This window comes from Ischnura elegans, chromosome 8 (genome assembly GCF_921293095.1).
Source record: "Ischnura elegans chromosome 8, ioIscEleg1.1, whole genome shotgun sequence".
Taxonomy (NCBI): Eukaryota; Metazoa; Arthropoda; class Insecta; order Odonata; family Coenagrionidae; genus Ischnura; species Ischnura elegans.
Window position 1 is genome coordinate 62,920,714 of NC_060253.1, and position 16,054 is coordinate 62,936,767.

The window sequence follows — 16,054 nt, forward strand, 5'->3', positions numbered from 1 at the left end:
ATTCCTTCGAAAACGGTTAGAGGGCGTCACAAAACAATGTTTCAAGTCCATTGAATCCCTGAATAATACGTATTTCATCATTTTTAGGTATGTCAAACATTATTTCATTTATTCCAAATAAATGAGTTCGTCCCCGGTAGACACTGAGTCTGTACATGGTCATATCCGACATTGGAGTTCTCTCACGCGTTGAAATCTCCGAGGATATTTTCCGTTTCTTCCACGTCTCGGATGACATACTAGACGATTTCTACGATATCGACAGTTCTAAGAGGAGAGCCAAAATGCTTTAATGAAAATATATATTCCAAAAATGGTCTTGGTGAATCATCGCGGGTAAATTATATCATTCACTATGCTGTTATCTTAGATTGATATACTATCTCTGCTCTTGGTTGTACTGATTGATATACTAGTGCAATCTCTATTTCTTCCTCTCTCAATATGGTTCTGTCACCTCCATTATTTTTTCTTCCTAGTATCTTCCTTTTCCTGGCCCAAGTACTTACTATCTCTTAGTCTTAGAATACTAAGTATTATCTCTTATTCTTCTTGGGGGATTTTTTCCTTCGATTTTTCCCATCCATATGGTTCTAACCTAATAACTGTTTCATATGAAATAATGTTATGCACAACATTCATATAACACATTGCTATCTACCGATTTGATCGATAGATTTTTCATCCTCATAGGAAAATCTACTAAAATTGGTAGCATATTAATTGCGTAAGCTTGGTTTCGTTAGTAGTAGGACCTGCCCGCCTTTGTGACGGTGCAGGATTCCTCGTCCCTTCCTTCCTTCCCCGTCCTTTCCCTGGAGGCGTCGCCGGGCTCTCAACGCGGCGGCGCCTCCTTTCCTTGTTCCTTCCCGTCCTTCCCCTTCTGGTGGCAGAGGAGAAAAGCTGATCGCTTATAGTCCCTGCCCCAGGAGTGTATCCTGCGAACCCGACCCAAGGGTTTCGTTCCTATAACACATTGCTGCTCTCATTAACGGCGCCAAAATTGCACACTCCTCTTTTCTAAGAATAAGGAGAATTCGAGATGTATAATATTGAAAACATGTGAAATTAAGTCCCCTTCCTGTGTAAAATGAGAGGAAATGCAAAATATTTTTTTTAATCACCCAGAAGTCTGAAAAACGTAGGATTGACATCCATAGACAAAAAAGGTGATAAACAGCCTTATGAAGGAGTTAAATAGAAGAGGTATAACATGAATTGTTCAAATATTACTTAAAAAAACTAGCAGGGCACCCAGGATTGCTAGGGAAGGATAGTACCCAGAGAAGTGGGAAATTTGGAACTTGAAAATCATGTTTAAATGGCAGGATTTTTAGGTAAAAAAACCATACAGATATAATGATGGTACATATATGTAAGTGGAAAAAACGATTACTGTGTACCTGCACACGGAATCTACTTCTATCCCGCTCCACAACATTGATCAATTTGTGTCCGCACGTGCGTTGACCAATAACAAACATTTGTTGGAGTGAGTGGTCAACAATGGGTTTTATTGTATATAGATACTTGCTGATTGCTCTAAAAATTTCTTTCTCTTTTTCCTAATTCCGAGGAAGGTGGTAGTGCCACTGAAAATTTAGTTGTGTGAATCTTTTGTGTCTTTAATTGTGCTGTATACTGTGTGTACCCAACCTGGTTTATATTTGTGTTAAATACCTTATCAAGGAACATCATTAAGTATATGTAATATAAATTTATTCCTAATTTAAATGGTTACACAAGCCATGGTATCAAAAATCCTCTATCATTGTACCTACCTATGTCTGCATTATATATACCTACATTCTAATAACCCCTCCATTAAGAACTCCTGTTGTGGCTTGAAGTGTGATATGTTAATCACAGCTATTAGAGATGTGAATTCACAACAGTGTAAAACAGTGGTTTCCAACTCATACCCATCTGATGACCTACTGTTCAATTTCCTCATTTATAGGCCACTCCCACCCCAGGATACCCCCAGCAGCTGTAACCCTTCCTCGGTGGCTTACCAGTAACCTAATTTGAAGGTAGTCAACTAAAGCAGTTTAGAGCACAGTAAGAATCACTCAAGAAAACACATCTCTCTTGAATCTTGAGATGAATTTTCAAATAATACATAGATACCGACAATTGTTGATATTACAACACCCTGAGAATTTTGAAACATTAGCATACTTTTTGAACTAATAGTACATGACCAGTTGAGCTGGGTTATATGTAGCTAGATTCGCCATTCAAGATTCTCATTAATTGGGCAATAATTTAATTTTTTTGTGTCTCACTCAAGGGTCCTGTGGATTCACAGTTGGGAACCACTGTAGTAAAAAATGTTTTTAACAATCTTTATCTCATTTGCAGCTATTATTAGCTATAGACAGATTAAAATTATACTTGAAAATTAAACACCTGTGGAATGCCATCTCTCTCAGTGATTTTTCACTTGTTTTTTTTTTCATGCTAAAAATGTTTACATAGTAGACAAAACCCTGGCCATTGGGTTAAAATGATATTATGTAGAATACATCATGTATTATTATTTTATTTTTTGTAAGCTAGCAGTAAGATGTATAGTCAAGAAATTGAGTAGCTAGTGAAGAACTCCTCCATGAAAACATCAGTGGGAGCTACTCTCTCGGCTAGTCCGTGACCCGTGGCAATATTGTCATTCAAATAGCAAATATTGCACTTGTCCCGGCCTATCTGATGGAGCCTCTAAAAGTCAACAGCTCAACTTTGAAAGTAAAAGGACATCATATTTTTCTATTTTATTTATTTTAAGTGGGGTATTGTGGTGATATTTGTTCCACGGATGATTTGTGAGGCTGCATAATGCCACATTGTGCCTTCAAAATTTTACATGAGATTATTTTACCAATGTCAAAGTCTCTGTTATTTTAATTAATCGTAGCGGGCGTAACTTGGTGGAAATCCATAATCACAGGAATAGAAGGATCAACAACTTTGCTATTTCCACATGGTAATTTATTGATACCTACCATGGTTTCGTTACAGAGTAGCATTATCAAGGTGATTATTATCGTTATCAAGGTGATGTGGAAATAGCAAAGTTGTTGATCCTTCTATTCCTGCTTCTCTGTTAATTCCCTAGAGATTAAAATTTATGTCCAATGTCAGCCAATTTTAACCAAAAGCTATTCGAAACAATGGTATTGGTGCAGTTGCTGAAAACTCACAGATATTGTTAGCTTTTCCTCAATTTAAGACTAATAATATGCAAGTAGTTACTTAATCATGAAAATTTCTTTGCTTTGAATTGATTACCCAGGATATTCTTTGTTGAAGAAGGTTTTCAGATTTGGATCCTTAATTCCAGATATACTAAATGCAAACATGAAGTTGCACTGTGTGTAATTATGTATTGGATAAATTAGAAAATTATTTTCGTAATAAAAAATAAATTTTGGTCCACCCATGGAGAATGAGAAATTAAAATTTAAGCAAAAAGTAACCCATAGCCAGTCTGTCTTAAAATTTATCTTTGCATTATATACTTGGAAGTTTACAATGCCTGTGGGTACACTTTAACTCTTTGTGAAATCAATATGAATAAGCACCTTAATTTTCTTTTCTAAATGCATGGCTTGCTTCCATAGGTGGCAATCTTCTGGAAGGTAATTGCAGTTGTTCCTGTACCAGTAATGAGGATTCTCCTTAGTGCTGAGAGTCCCTCTGAAGATGCAGAGCCAGGAAGTCTGTACATAGAGCAGGACGTGACAAAGGCAAATCTGCATTCAAAAGCAAATTGCACTTGTCCCGGCCTGCTTTATGCACAGGATATCATCCATGCATATCCCAGTCTGCAAGAAAGCTGCTGATACCTGCTCCTTGTTTCATCGGGGATATACATATAAGGAGTTTTGCAGAGTTGAAAGTGGCATTCAAAATCTTTTTCAGTTGAAAAAATACATAAACCAGGTCACGTTAGTGGCTTGTGAATGCCATTTAGCTAGCATATTCATGGGCATACCCAGCAAGGGGGCAGCTGCCCCCCCCCCCCCTAGAAGAAAGAATCGCAAATGTCTTCAAGGGAAATAATACTTTTCAAGCAAATAATTTATAAACTATAAAGAGCTGTTACAGTTTCCTTAAAAAGTTGGTTTTATTCACCTTTTCCATACTTAAGCCTTAGGCTGCGGGAATGTTTTTAAACGTTTTGTATTTTTGGGATGGTCAGGGAGAGTTAAGCTGAAATAGCATTCCCTATCCTCTGGAAAAGTGCACTTAGGCTCTTCTCAGTTAGCAATAAAAGTGTTGGAAAACTGAAGAAGGTAGTAGAGCAATGGTTAAATGTTCAAAAACCTTTTTTCGGAAGTCAGCGTACAAAACGTATGAAAACGTTCCAACAGTCTAAGGGTAAAATCTTACCTATAACTTGAACAACCATGGTTCCCTCCCCCCCCCCCCCTCCCAGTTTTGATCCTCGGTACACCCTTGAGCATATTAATCTAATATGTAATGAAGAAATAACCTAAAAATGCTTTATATGCATTGCATCTGGGAGGAAATGCATTTCTGCAAGTTTTTGGCATATTATTCTAATGAATGTCTTCTTTTCTTGCAGATTTATCCACATTGCTGGCTGAAGGAATGGGAGGGAAGTTAGCTAATATGTACTTGAAAGTAAGCAGCCATTTGTAAAAAAAAATATACTGGAAGCTGCTCCTACTACCGATGAATTTCCTGCTGCTGCGCATTGGTAAATAGTGAAAGAGTTTCTTAAGTAAGTATTTTGTTGGTATTTTTATGATGAATTTAAGAGTCTTCATAATTGTATGATGAAGAATGTCATAAGGCTGGTTAAAATGAATTTCAGTCTGTTTATTTTTTTATAATGAAGAATAAAAGAAAATGAAGATTGGTTTCCAGGTTAATTCCACATCGACTCATATTTGGCAGATGATAGTTTCGGGTGCATTCCAGCTGCTGTCTTTGGGTTTGGACCCAAAGACGGGAGCTGGAACGCCCCCAAAACTGTCGGCTGCCAGAAATGAGTCAATGCGGAATTAAGCTGGATACCAATCATCAATTTAATTACCGTGGAAGCCTCCATAATAATAAAAGATAACGTTGGTAAAAAATTATTTGAACTGATACTATGGATCTGGTGAATGCAGAGGAAAAGTATTCCACAGTTATTACAGTTGATTGTAAATGATGAGTATTGTGTGTATATTACAGAGGAGGTGGTGGATCCCTTGGTCCCCTTCTGTTCACACTATTCATTGATTACATTATCAATGGCATAATCCCTGTTGGCTGTAATATTCTACTACACAATTGCAAAATTTTCAAAAAGGTGGATTTCCCCTCCGACTCACATTCCCTTCAATCTGCCATCGATTTTGTCTCTGGCTGGTGCTCTATTGGGCTGCTGCAAGTCTATCTCTCAAAATCGATGCTGATGACGTTTTCATTTAAAGTGAAACTCCAGAAACATTAATATACCCTTGTAAACCAATCTATCTCTTCTGTAACTTTGTACTGTGACTTAGGAGTGATCTTTGATGACGGATTAAAATTTCTGGAGCATATTGGGATGATTGTTACAATAGCGATGGCCGTAATTGATAGGCTCTATCAACTTACTGACTTTCAGGACCCAATGGCACTAAACAGTGTTTTCTGGTTGAATTTCCCCATCCTAGAATACTGCTCACCAATTTGGTCTACTGCCTGCCTTACAACTCAAAACTTGCTCAACTACCCAGTCAAATTCTTTATCGCTGTAGCCTGTCATTGAACCCCACTCTCAGAAAATATACATGTGACTCCATCCTTTCATCCATCAGAATTTCCAACTGAAATCACCATTGAGTCTTACATGATTTAATGTTCCTCCATAAATTTTCTGTAGATCTCTCCAGACCAATGAAATTCTGCCTCTTTTTCATATACATGTTCCACCTCGCCCTTTAAGTAATAACTCTCTCCTTCATATTCCCTAATTTTATCTTTCCCTCTCTCAGCACTACCTTTTCTACTAAATCCCCTCCTTGTTTAACTACCTGACTTCAAAATATCCTTTCCTGAACCTCTCTTCCTTCCCCCATTATCTTCAAATCCATCCTAAAAACCTGAACAAGTCACCAGTGTCTAACCCATAATCCCCCTTCTTATGCTTAAGCATTTTATCTCTTTATTTTTGTTTGGTTTTTATTTATTGTGTTATCTTTAAGCTTTATTTATTTATTTAGGTAAACCAATGTAAAAGCATTTGTACTATTTTTCGTGGTGAAATAAATAAAAATACAAGCATTATGAAATAGATTCATTATTGTTCTCTGAATTGGTGACTACCACATTACTATATTACTCATAGGTGGATCTAGGGGGGGGGGGGGTGCCCCCCCCCAGACCCTTAAAAAATATGCAAGTTTTGTAATACGGTCCTCTTATCATTGTGTTTGTTTTGTATTACGGGGTATCTTTGTGCCCCCCCAGAACAAAATCCTGGATACGGCCTTGCTTGTGCCCCCCAGAAAGAAATCCTGGATCCGCCCCTGATATTATAGTTTATCAAAAATAAGTAGCTCACCAAGAGCCTGTGACAAACCTATCTGGTTGGGGCATATGGATCTAAATTGTTTGAAGATAATGCTGCTTCCCGGTGTCGTAACTAGGAATATGCTTTGGTGGGGCATGGGATGGCCTGGGGTCAGGGGCGCCGACTTATAAAAAATATTGGGGAAGCCCATATCCGAGGTCTTGCCCCGGGAAGAGGTTAAATTCAAAGTGTGTCGCAGACCCGAGGCACTATCATGATTCACACCACCTGATTCAGTCAACCTGCTTCACCTTATAATTATTTGTTTTAACACATTGTTGAATTTATTTTAAAAGGTAACTATCGTCAAACACGGGAAATAAAAATTACCAATATATTTTTGTGATTTCACAAAGCATAATATCACTTAATTATTTTCTTGGAATATTGAGGGGGCTCGGGCCCCCTCAGGCCCCATTTTGTCGGCGCCTTTGCCTGGGGTGGTCGAGGCAGCAAAAAACTGGCCACAGATTTTAAGGGGGGTCCGGTAAAATTTTTGATAAATGACATGCCTGGAACTAAAGCACAATTTTGGCATGAAAGATTTAACTTAAAGTGGGTGCAGAGAAAACGAGACTCCAGGGGGGCTCGCATGGTTACACTCCTGGGGCAGGGTCTGTAAGCGCTAGCTTTTCACCTCTGCACCGCAGAAGGGGGAGGACAAGGTAGAGAAAAGGAGGGAGGCACCGCTGCAATAGCAGCTCGACGATGCCTCCTGGGATAGGATAGGATTGGAAGGAAAGGGAAGAGGAATCCCCCACCGTCACAGAGGGGTGCAGGTCCTACTACTAGCAAAACCATAATTCAATGCTTCTGCAGAAAGGGAAAAAATTCGTATGAGGAAGGAAATTTCTACGATTTTCCGCAGATTTTAAGCAGGTGCAGCTATTACATGTCAAAACTAGACAATGGTTTTAAATAATTTTTTATTCCTCTGAGGCTTTGGGGGGGATCTTTCCCCTTATCCCCCCCATAGTTACGCCACTGCTGCTTCCCAATCCTATTCACACATACACAAAACTGGGAAATCAAAGTCTGGAATCACATGATCAGTTTCCAATTCTTTTGAGGGGTAGTTCCTATGTCAGCTTCAATTATCATTGATAAGAGGCCATTAGAGGTGGTTTACGGTAAGCTTTCACCTTCTCCTGTGTCTTGGAATGTAATTTCTCTAAGATGAAGTTACAGTTTTGATGCTAATTTCACACAGCATGATTCTTCTTCTTTGGTATCCGACGTTGAACCTACTTGAGTAATCAGATTTGTAGTCAATTACTTTACCACTGACACAATGATGAGTCTTCTACAAAGTTTTCCTGGGGCATTCCCTTGGACAAACCAGTCTGCAAATGTCCCATTAGCATATCTTCAGTTTTATAAGGCCTTTCTCATATTTCATGTTTCTAATAGGTACAGTGGAACCTCGTTAAAGCGAGTATGGTCTATCGCGAGACCCCTGCCACTACGAGAAATAGCTGATGCACCGTCAATTGACCCTATAATAAGCATGTAAAAAAATTCGTTTTCACAAGGCCCTTTTGGTGTTGGTACTCGCCATAGCGAGAGTTTCGCCGGAGAGATCGTCGGAAAACCTTCACCAAGAGTCCCTTATCTCTGTAATTTCTTGTGATCTGTTAGAAATGAAGTTAACATGGAGTGCTCAGTCTCAAATTTATGAAGTAAACTTGTTCGATAAATAAGTAGTTCATTTTGGTGAAAATTTGAAATAAATGATAGAAAAAGTCTTCCAAGGCAGGAACGTTATACAACCTTCCACCGTTTTCTACTGCAGAAACAAATGCAATACATTATTTCCCTTAACTGCTGCTTAACATACAGGAGCAATATACATACACCAATGTTAACATTTGAGGCATTAAATAACTGGGATGCAGTTTTATAAGTTAATTTTTGAATTTTCAGTGGAAGATACCAAAATAATAGAATGATTACATAAATGCACTAATTAAGTGCATAGAAAAATGGCTTCGTCGGTTGTGCATTGGCATAATGATTGAAAAAACAATGCTTTGCATGATTTTTACTCATTGGGGCGCTTATAAATTGTTTGAATAGTTAGTCGTTGTTTGAGTACGGAAATATGTATAGTGATGCAAAAAAACATCGCCTTTCGTCTGGATTTATGCTTACATTTATCGGATATAATTTATTTGTCGCCGCACCACTCCTGTTCCTGTGTAGCTGTTCACAACAGGTATATTGGCTATTATTTGCTCCACCTCCGCTAAAGCGACAATTCGCTATAGCAAGTGATTATTGGAGCACCGTGGGATCTCGTTTTATCGAGGTTGCACTGCAACAATTTTCCTATTTTTCTTGGTCATTATGTCCCATCATGGGTATGTGGAATTAATCAAATAAAAGTTTTCTTAAATCAATCAACAGATTTTACTGACAGGGTGAATTGATCTTACGTGGTTTCTCCCTGGAATCTTTGTATCCCTATGAAGTCTTAAGGGTCAAATTGACACTTACCAGGTATGAAGAGTTATTGAAATATCATGTAAATAATTATGAAGCTATATACAAAAGCAAACTAGGAAGAATTGCTAACCTACAGGTTAGGTAGTTTCAAAACAGAGTAGATAAACCCCTCAAGTAAAGAGGGGATTTCATTGAAGCATAACCCACTGGCAAAGGGAGATTATGGTGCATAACTTGGGTGAAGTATCTCAGTTTATGCTGAGCAAGGCTTTTGTCTTTCACCAATACTTATCCAGCATCTCTGTTCACATTGATTGTCCTGTGACACCTTATCTGGATTGAGTCTTAAATAAAGCAATCCATTATCCGGGAAGAAGTTCCCTTTTCAAACTCAAATGATTTTCCTAGGTATAGCGCTTGGCTTTTATATGCTTCTCATCTTCATCCATAACTTAATTGAATGCTCAAAATATTATTAATACATCTGGTTAGGAACTCAGTATTGGTGACATTTTACAATGGTGGATAGGTAGGGTGTGGTAGAAACAGTATAATCACATGAAAGTTTCCTGATTTGGGGTAAAAATCACTTCAACTCTGTTACACCTAGATATATCTATGAGCAGTAACAATAATTTATTGTGGCTGAGGGGATGTAAGGAATAAATGCTATGGTTGCTGGATTGCAATTGACACACAAGCATTACTGCCCATATGCATGGGAATTTTGGGTCAGGGAGAAGGATACAATGAACCATAATAATAGTCTGACAAACAGCCCTGATAACTGTAGCCAAATTAGGCAGTAAAATAGGGCTTGTCAATGATCTTATGCCTGTCCTCTTTGCTATTAATGGAAGAAGGGACTTCATGGTCTCATGTCACCCTACGGTGTACATACATGATATTTTTTCTCACTATCAGGTACTATGCCTTAGCCAGTAGGAAGGGGTGTTGGGGGGTTTCGAATCCACCTCTAAATTTTTGTTTAGTCTTCAGTAGACCTCTTCGAAAGAAGCCACCCTTTAAAATTCTGGCTGAAGCCGTAGTCATATATGTTCTCAGTCTTTCTGTTGTTTATTCACACTTTTGCGATAACATAGAAGCACGCGATATGAGAAATCACTTTATTTGGCAGGAATTACACCATTACACACAAGAACATGAGCACATGTGCGGGTGAGAAAAAACCAACTACCAGAGGGCACCACCTTACGGGCTCATACCAAAACAAAAAAATGGTGTGGGGTATTTTGTTTCAGCGGTTACTTCAAACATCACAATACTTTCTTAGTTCTGTACTGCAGGGACATGAAATGTGGTAATGGTGTACTTCCTCTTATAAGTGGGCTCTGGTTATCACAAAATGATGCTTTTGAAGATGGTGTGTGCATATTGATCAGAATGTACTGAAGATATATTTTTCTGCACTGAAAGATTGGAGAGATACTCAGGATTGTTGATGATGATAATGAGCTAACCATAGAAATTCAAGTGCATAATGAAAAATATTTGCAATTGTGATGTATTAAAGAAGTATTGGATGTATTAAGTAGGAAAGTTTCAGGATTGTTTCATGCTTTCAATTCTGAATTTCTTAGGATTGAGCCAAGTTTGGTCACAAGTGGGAAATACATATTGCTCAAGAAAATGATGAGTATGTATTGAAATTTGTTGTTGTGGATGACTTTTATACCATAATAATTGTGAATTCTGTAGTAATGCACTGGATAAGTAATTAAAGATACTTATGGTGATACCCTCACCACCAATGGTCATACCCTTTTATTGAGGTGGAACTATGATCTTGCTCTTTGTCTGCTTTGAGTGATGTAGAAATCAATCTTAGTTCTCCCTCTCACCTTTAACTGCCCAGGCAGCATCAGAATTTTTAGAGAAACAGAACAGATATCCACATGTGACTTCAATTTTCATGAACTTGCCAAGCTAGGTGTCACAGCTGAAGATGTCTTTCTATCCCTGCCAGCACATTATAAGTCATTGAGATGAGGTGAAAGGAAGAAATAAGGAAGCACTTATCAAGTAAGCTTGATATGGGTTTCTTACGGTCAGGCTGATGTAAAGACAAAATGGATGCCAAACTTCCAGCACTTCCGTAGATGTTATTTTTATTCCATCGTTTTAGAGTATTCATTAAGGGATTTATGTATAAGAATAATTTTTCCACTCTTGGCACTTCTATAATAGCAGTAGAAATAACATCATTCAGCCATAATTTGAATATCATACACATTTATGAACTGATGGCGAAACGATGGTTGTAGGAAAAACACATAATTTCACAAGAATAGCAACGTAGAATAATATAAAAATGCCGGAAGGAATCTCTAAAGTACATATTACATTCATCGAGTTATCAGACCATAAATTAAAATTCATAAATGTTATGTTGTGTGGACCTTGAATGATTTCGGTTTTTCATGCACCTGCTAGCCAAGTTTTTCTACATAACTAGATTTTGAAGTGGTAACTATGCCTGTTATCAGTTGCTGTGGTGTAGTAGTTAGCATTTAGAGCTGCGGATGGGTAGGTCATACAATCGATTTTCCCATAGTTAATTTTTTTCTTTCTGCCACAAGGATGAAGTGATAGTGTTTTACCTTATATCTTCACTAGCCAGTCGCTTGCAGTTATTAATTTTTTTTCTATTCGTGGGAAAATCTGCTATCAGTTGACAAGCTCTTTTAAAGACTCGCTGAATTTCACCAGTAGGCTTTAAATTCATGTCGGGATGAGCAGTGTAGCATGTGTAGTATGCTGTTCAGCTGTCTTTGGTGCTCCAACAGAAGCGACTTACGTTGTCTGAGGATATTTGACCGCATTCCTTACCTATTCTTCCCTAAATCTTACCCTTACCTTATATAAGCCCCTTAGCTTATGATAAGCTGCTTATCAATTTTTTCTGTACGAAAACCGTAAGAAACGGATAACTCACTTACTTTGTGCTATCTGGGATTTCTCTCATACTGCTGGTAGGTCTCCGATAGGTGGCGAAAAGCATGTCACCATAAACAACGAATATCCATCAAAATCTCTAGTGACATTGTATGGTGTGCCATCCCTTTGTCTTCTGATGAATATTTTAACCTGGTAAAAACCTGTACTTGCAACCAATAGGTCATCACCAGCTTAAAAAACTCTTTGCTTTCATTCATGAAATCCTTAATCCTCTAATTAATCATTATTTTTGTTTACTTCAAACGGTGTATTGATTGCATCTCCCCAAAAATTTAGTGTCCATCTGATGCTCTTATTAATTCATATGATTATTTTCTTGGAAAATTCATACAGTCAGTCACCTCAGTCTTTCTTGTTTCGACCTGGCAGGGATGTGAAATGAGACATTTTTTTCCTCTTATCCTCCATATCCTCCAAGATACCCCTAGCAGAGGCATCTACTGCAACAACAAGTCCTTTGATACATAATATACTGCTTTTCCTGCTTAAAAAATGCAACCAGATTCCACTTACCCCTGCAAAACACAATCGCCTTTTCAATGGTACCTATTTTGGCAATACGTTAACTGCTCCCTTGGTCTCATACCATGGCCTGTGATCTCCTCTCTCCCTCTCAAAGAAGAAACAGACTTCACATCATCAAGAGTGCCATAATGGAATATGTCCATAAGGTAAAAATCATTGGTATATCCATTGTCTAAATTGTTGAAGACATAGTTTCCCACAACCACAGCACGCCAACAGACTTGACCCTATCAATGGAGACATACTCATAGTTTCTTTCTGTGAAAGCCCCTCTCCCACCTAAAACCTTTATTTATGACCATAAACAGGCTAACTTCCTTTTAATGAGTCCTCAATCTGCCCATTCTATTCATATATGTACCTTATTCTACCTAACCTTTCCAACAATGTACAAACATACATGTGTTAAGATTGGTGCTCTTCACTCAACAGTTCTTCAAAATGAACTGTTAAGTACGATGAAATCGGTTGAGGAAAAAAGTGAGGGAAATTACCATCATTGCCTCTCTATCTGTTGAGCCTATCTTCTTTATCAATCCATGACTCTAGCCACCACAGATGAAAAATTAATTAATCATCTATGTATTTACAGTACACCAAATTCTTCCGATAGCCTACCCTGAATGGCTTTCTCTCTATTACCAATGATATAAAATGATAATGTATTGTTCAGAATTAGCTAATATCTAATCATGTTCTTCCTTCCTGGTATGGACAGTCAATTAGAACAGATTGATCTACTATATTGCAACCCACAACTTCTCACTCTATCCTAAATCTCAAGGCTGTGGCCGGGAAATCAAATTTAAGAGCATTCATTTGGAGGTGTTACGCTTTTGCAAATGCCGTTATTAAATGTAAGTGCTTTAAAAATCAATGGAATTTTACTCTTGGTAACTAAGTCCTTTGTAAATTTCATCTTTCAATGATTCGGTATTTTTCCCCTAAATATTTCATTTTATACTCAGCGAAAACTTTTTTAAGTGGCTGTGAGTATTCAGGTCCTTACATCCCAAACGTTTTTTGGGAATTGAACCTGGTAGATGCTCTTTGCTAGTTTTGAAATTATTTATTTATTTTCCAATTTCCCCGTAAACAGCACATTGTTGCCTTTACAAGGGGTTTTCAACATTAACAAAGTACAACACAAACATCCATGCCCTGGTCAGGGATCACCTACCCAGGCAGGATTCGAACTCACGACCTACAGATTGGCAGGCAAGGACTTTACCCCACCGCCACCGAGGCCAGCGAAATTACTTATTAAAAACTTAAATTAGAAAAAGCAATTCTTTTGGGCTTGCCTCCACTAAAGTCCATTTCTTTGAGGGGCAGTTTTTCTGGTGTTGCATTGGGCTTCTTCAACTCACTGAGTTGCTTATTTCTCTTATGTTTCCTAAATTCTTCATATTTTGCCACCTTTTGCAATCATATCCTCAGGTCATATCTCACATTATTCATCTGTATAGTATTTTCAATACATATTTGCTTGCTCAAAGTTTATCATGCAGTCCTGCATAGTATACATATACTCTTCCTCAAATCCCATTCTAAAAGTATTTTCCTGCTATCTGCCCAAAATTCTTACTTCTGAAACAGTAATTGAGCTGCACAGCATCTCATCAAACAATATAATTTTATCTTCTCCTTATGCCTTTCAAACTATGTCTAACATAAAAATAATCTTCGTTGGACAAAATGCAGAAAAATATGAATGTAAAACATTGGTGAAAAGGAAATGCATAATACTTTCGTTGATGAATAATGCACTATTGTTGTAATGCAAACAATGGCAAAGGCAAAGTGTGACATGAAAGACAGAGATTATTCCAAATGATTCCATTTAATAATTTTTTTAGGTAGATAAATGTTAGCATCCAATTTATACTTCCGATAATGCAGAGGAGAGTATGTAACATTTTACGCAAATTTCCACAAGGTGCTAATATTTTGGGGGACAGTCTAGGAGCTAGTGGACTCCTAAATGGTGCATGCTCTAACTCTTAGGTTATATCCAATTTAATGAGGTGGCTGAGAACCAATAGTAGAGTCTTAAACTTATTGGAGTTGTTCCCAGAGGGAGTGAAATGGAGTGGGAAATAAATAAAGACTGATTCAAGGCCTGTGAAAAAGTATCTTTGATGGTGAACTGATCAAGGAGTAATTAGCATATTAATGCAATTTTATGGTTAATATTCAGCACAACTCCTCGTCAAGCATAGAAGTTATTATTAAGGGGCCTGTTGGATATCTGGAGAGGCTATTAGAAGTGAAATAACACACATCCATGCCGGCCCATGACTGGCGTGCAGCCGCTATCATCTGGCACCCTAACCTTTATTAGAGTGTGTGCCATCTCCTGGCTACACTGACAATAGGGTTGTTCAAGCCTATCAGAACGGTCTAAAAAAACGAATGTATATCACTTCTGATGTAATTTCATTTCGATTGGGATGAATGACAGATGCGTTGAAAAAGTAATGATGGAATTATTAGCAATCAAAATACGAACAATTTTAAACGCCGCCAAAAACGGTCGGCCATCTTGAAATAGAGGTGATGACGACACAAGCCTGTACGGCTGGCCTGTACCCTCGATCGCTCGATGCTAAGCTGAGTACTCTGCGTGCCGACTGGACATTTGCCAAGGTTATTCCTTATTTTGAAATGGCCTATGTTGTGCATGAAGCTTCCGGATGGATCAAGGCGACATGAAATCCATTCTTCAAGTTAGGCAGGCAACGTATGTAGCGTTGACAGAAATTGAAAGTTTTGTATAGCTGCATTTGCTAGGAAACTACGTGCAGTGAACTTTCATTGTGCCTCTAGTGCAAGTGAACACAATTTGTGCCCTTGATGTACCCCTAAGTGAATGATTGCATATAGACGATGAAGTAAAGAGTGAAGTGAGTTGTGAATGTAACTGCTTTGACGAAATAATTTATTTCTTCCATGCTAGTTCAATCAACCCTATACATTTCGATCTAAGGTATCTAACTATTGCCTAGGGGATATGTTTCATATTTGAGCTAGTTGTGCTTTAGGGATACATCGAACGCATATTAATTTTCAATCGTTTGTTCGCTTCTAAGTTCCGTTTGATGTTATTACCTATTCATTTTGAGCATTCACGAGTGTTTACATTTCACGAATTTCGTTGCGCTGTTGTTTGTTTTTGTTTTGGTCATGGTAAGAGTACGGGTAAGAGTAATAGTGAAATTCGAAGTTTTTTGATGTTACAATAACCGGTTTAGCAATTTGTTTCAGCCTATTCATTTCATTGTCCTCGAAATGTCAATGTGAAACAACGTAAACTGATTCTAAGTCGTTAGTGATGAGTGAGAAGTGAGGTGTGGAGAATCTTTCGAACTTCAAGTAGTGCAAATTCTTTTAGCGTGTGCAGAGTGATTGGAATACCGATTATCATGTTTTATTAGTGTTTTATATTTATTGTGAGTCAAGTTTTTCATTGAATCAGTTGATTCGGAATATACTGATTATATGTATCAAAAAGACAACTCGTGAAATGTGTAC

General features: G+C 37.8%; 1 protein-coding gene across 1 annotated transcript in view; it reads left to right on the forward strand.

Annotated features, from left to right (window-relative positions):
• Positions 1–6,285, forward strand: part of LOC124163940 — a 250,137-nt gene extending 243,852 nt beyond the window's left edge. The window contains exon 8 of the mRNA XM_046541059.1: positions 4,589–6,285. The gene's annotated coding sequence lies outside the window, so the exon portion shown is untranslated. The remainder of the gene's footprint in view (positions 1–4,588) is intronic.
• The last annotated feature ends 9,769 nt before the right edge of the window (positions 6,286–16,054 follow it).